The following is a 4,768-nucleotide window of genomic DNA, read 5'->3' as shown; positions in this document are numbered from 1 at the left end:
CTTATATCTCCCCCCGTGCTTAGAATGGTGCTTGGCACATAGTAAGTGCTTAACAAATGCCATTGTTATTATTATTGAACACACATTTTTACAGTGGAGAAAACTGAGGCACAGCGTGGCTCAGTGGAAAGAGCCTGGGCTTGGGAGTCAGAAGTCATGGGTTCGAATCCCAGCTCTGCCACTTGTTGGCTGTGTGACTGTGGGCAAGTCACTTCACTTCTCTGTGCCTCAGTCACCTCATCTGTAAAATGGGGATTAACTGTGAGCCTCATGTGGGACAACCTGATTACCCTGTATCTACCCCAGCACTTAGAAGAGTGCTGTGCACATAGTAAGCGCTTAACAAATACCAACATTATTATTATTATAAGTGACTTGCCCAAAGTCCCCCAGCAAGCACTTGTCGGAAGCGGGATTAGAAGCAGCGTGGCTCAGTGGATAGAACCTGGGCTGGCTCAGTGGATAGAGCCTGGGCTTCGGAGTCAGAGGTCATGAGTCCGACTCCCGTCTCTGCCACTTGTCAGCTGTGTGACTGTGGGCAAGTCACTTCACTTCTCTGTGCCTCAGTTACCTCATCTGTAAAATGGGGATTAACTGTGAGCCTCACGTGGGATGACCTGATGACCCTGTATCTACCCCAGGGCTTAGAACAGTGCTCTGCACATAGTAAGCGCTTAACAAGTACCAACATTATTATTATTATTATTATTAACCCATTGTGGCTCAGTGGAAAGATCCCGAGCTTGGGAGTCAGAGGTCATGGGTTTGAATCCCGGCTCTGCCACTTGTCAGCTGTGTGACTGTGGGCAAGTCACTTCACTTCTCTGGACCTCAGTGACCTCATCTGGAAAATGGGGATGAAGACTGAAAGCCCCACGGGGAACAACCTGATGACCCTGTATCTACCCAGCGCTTAGAACAGTGCTGGGCACATAGTAAGGGCTTAAAAAAGACCAAAATGATTATGATGATTCTTTGACCTCGCGGGCTCCCAGGCGCGCGCTGGGCCAGGCAGGGGGCGGAGACAAAAGGTGACGTAACCGCCGGGGGGGTTGAGTGACAGGAGCCGTGCCCGCCTCCCGCCTCCGTCACTTCCGCTCCGGCCCGCCATTTTGTCCGGCCGCGCCCGTCGTCCTGGTCGACGGCGCCTGCGCTGTGGCCGCCGACCTCCCCCCGCCCCCGCCGTGGTTGTGGTCGCCGCCGCCATGTCCGCGCTGTGGTCGCAGCTGTTGCTGAAGGGTCTGGTGGCCCCGGGCCGGGGGCTCCTGCGCCCCCCGAGGGCCCAGCTCCACGCCAAGGTCGCCCGGGACCAAGTGGGGCCTCTGGTGAGCGGCCGCGGGGGATGGCGGGAAGGGGCCGGCCGCGGGGGATGGCGGGAAGGAGCCAAACAGGCCAGGACCGGCCAGGCCTCACGGCCGCCTCCTCCCTTCTCCCCTCCTTCTTCTTTCCGTGTCGGGGCTTCGGTGGGCGCCTACCATGGGCCGGACACTGTACTAAGCGCCGGCGTACATACAAGCTACTGAGGATGGGCCCAGTCCGTGTCCCGCGTGGGGTTCACGGTCACCATTCAGTCGTATTTATGGAGCGCTTACTCTGTTCATTCAGTAATAATGATGTTGGTATTTGTTAAGCGCTTACTGTGGGCGGAGCACTGTTCTAAGCGCGGGGGTAGACACCGGGGAATCAGGTTGTGCCACGTGGGGCTCACAGTCTTCATCCCCATTTTACGGATGAGGGAACTGAGGCACAGAGAAGTCAAGTGACTTGCCCACAGTCACTCAGCTGACAAGTGGCAGAGCTGGGATTCGAACTCATGACCCCTGACTCCAAAGCCCGGGCTCTTTCCACAGAGTCACGCTGCTTCTCGATAGTATTTACTGAGTGCTTACTATGTGCAGAGCACTGTACTAAGCGCGTGGAATGGACAAATCGGCAACAGAGACAGGCCCTGCCCATTGACGGGCAGAGCACTGTGCTAAGCGCCGGCGTACAGACAGGCTCATGAGGATGCGTCCGGTCCGTGTCGCACGTGAGGTTCACGGTCTCCATAATAATAATAATAATGTTGGTATTTGTTAAGCGCTTACTATGTGCCGAGCACTGTTCTAAGCATTCAATCGTATATATTGAGCGCTTACTATGTGCAGAGCACTGTACTAAGCGCTTGGAATGTACAATTGGGCAACAGATACAGTCCCTCCCCAGCGATGGGCTCATGCTGTAAACGGGGAGAGTAATGATGGTATGAGTTAAGCGCTTACTGTGTGCCAATCTCTGTTCTAAGCGCTGGGGTAAGGTAACCCACTTAATAATAATGTTGGTATTTGTTAAGCGCATACTATGTGCAGAGCACTGTTCTAAGCGCTGGGGTGGATACAGAGGTAATCAGGTTGTCCCATGTGAGACTCACAGTCTTCATCCCCATTTTACAGATGAGGGAACTGAGGCATAGAGAAGTGAAGTGACTTGTCCACAGTCCCACAGCTGACAAGTGGGAAGCAGTGTGGCGCAGTGGAAAGAGCACGGGCTTTGGAGTCAGGGCTCATGAGTTCGAATCCCAGCTCTGCCACTTGTCAGTTGTGTGACTGTGGGCAAGTCACTTCACTTCTCTGTGCCTCAGTTCCCTCATCTGTAAAATGGGGATTAAGACTGTGAGCCCCACATGGGACAACCTGATTCCCCTGTGTCTACCCCAGCGCTTAGAACAGTGCTCTGCACATAGTAAGCGCTTAACAAATACCAACATTATTATTAAGTGGCAGAGCTGAGATTCGAACCCACAACCTCTGACTCCCAAGCCCGGGCTCTTTCCACTGAGCCACGCTGCTGCTTCTCCGACTTGTCCGCCACTTGTCCGCTGTGGGATTTTGGACAAGTCGCCTCACTGCTCTGGGCCTCAGTTCCCTCAGCTGGAAAATGGGGATGAAGACTGTGAGCCCCACGTGGGATGGGCAGGGACTGTCTCTATCTGTTGCCGATTTGTACGTTCCAAGCGCTTAGTACAGTGCTCTGCACATAGTAAGCGCTCAGTAAATACTATTGAGTGAATAACCTGATCACCTTGTATCCTCCCCAGCACTTAGAACAGTGCTTGGCACGTAGTAAGCGCTTAACAAATGCCATCATTATTATTACAAGCTAATCAGAATGGGCCACATGTGAGGTTCACGGTCTCAATAAAAATGATGGTATGAATTAAGCGCTTACTGTGTGCCAACCTGTGTTCTAAGCGCTGGGGAAAGAACCCACTTGTCTGCTGTGTGACTTGGGGAAAGTCACTTCACTTCTCTGGGCCTCAGTTTCCTCATCAGTAGTAGAGTGCACATAGTAAGCACTCAATAAATACGATTGAATGAATGAATAAAATGGGGATTAAGGCTGTGAGCCTCATGTGGGGCAACCTGATGACCTTGTATCTACCCTAGCGCTTAGAACAGTGCTTGGCACATAGTAAACGCATACCAAATACCAAATAACAAGGCAGCATGGCCTAGTGGAAAGAGCATGAGCTTGGGGGTCAGAGGCTGTGCGTTCTAATCTCGGTTCCGCCGCTTGTCTGCTGTGGGACCTTGGGCAAGTCACTTTCCTTCCTCTGTGCCTCAGTTACCTCATCTGTACAATGGCGATTAAGACTTTGAGCCCCACATGGAACAAGCTGATTACTTCTGTCTACCCCAGCGCATCGAACAGTGTTTGGCATTTAGCGCTTAACATACCGCTATTATACGAGGTCATCAGGTTGACCCATGTGGGACTCACAGTCTTACCGTTTTAGTGGTGAGACTATAAACTCATTATGAGCAGGGAACGTGTCTGCTAATTCTGTTGAATTGTACTCTCCCAAACGCTTAGTAATAATAATTCTATCTGTTAAGCGCTTACTATGTGGCAGGCACTGTACTAAGCGCTGGGGTGGATATAAGCAAATCAGATTGGGCACAGTCCCTGCCCCATGCGGGGTTTATGATCTCAGTCTCCATTTTCCAAATGAGCTAACTGAGGCACAGAGGAGTGAAGTGGCTTGCTCAAGGTCACACAGCAGCAGACAAGCAGCAGAGCTGGGATTAGAACCCGGGTCCTTCTGACTCCCAGGCCCAGGCTCTATCCACTCGATCATCCTGCTACTCTAGGCCACGCTTCTGAGCGCTCTGTGGAGAACAGTAGTGCAGTGGAGGGGGTGGACGTGACCCCGGCCTTCCAGGAGCGGACAGTCTTAGAGATAAACGCTCCATAAATAGGATTGACTGATCGATCTACCAGAGGAGTGGAATTGGAGCCCTGGGGAAAGTAGACGAGAAAGACCCCGGGGTTGGGGAAAGACCCACGGCCAGGATCCGGATGGACTGTGGGGTGGGAGCACTCTGAGAACCAGAAGGCGTGGAGGTCGTCCTTTTTGATGATATTTAAGTGCTTACTCTGTGACAGGCACTGTGCTAAGCCCTAGGGTAGGTGCAAACTAATCAGTTTGAACACACAGTCTTAAAATCTTAATCACAGTCTTAAAGAAGCAGTGTGGCCTAGTGGAAAGAGCGTGGGCTTGGGAGCCAGAGGTCATGGGTTCTAATCCTGGCTCCGCTACTTGTCAGCTTGGGGCAAGTCACTTCTCCGTGCTTCATTTACCTCGTCTGGAAAATGGGCATTAAGACTGAGCCCCACATGGGACAACCTGAATATCTTGTATCTACGCCAGCTCTTAGAACAGTGCTTGGCACATAGTAAGCGCTTAGCAAATGCCATTATTATTATTCCATTCATTCAGTAGTAGTTA

The sequence above is a fragment of the Ornithorhynchus anatinus genome, chromosome 3 (genome assembly GCF_004115215.2).
Source record: "Ornithorhynchus anatinus isolate Pmale09 chromosome 3, mOrnAna1.pri.v4, whole genome shotgun sequence".
Taxonomy (NCBI): domain Eukaryota; kingdom Metazoa; phylum Chordata; class Mammalia; order Monotremata; family Ornithorhynchidae; genus Ornithorhynchus; species Ornithorhynchus anatinus.
Note: the sequence above shows the minus strand (reverse complement) of the source record.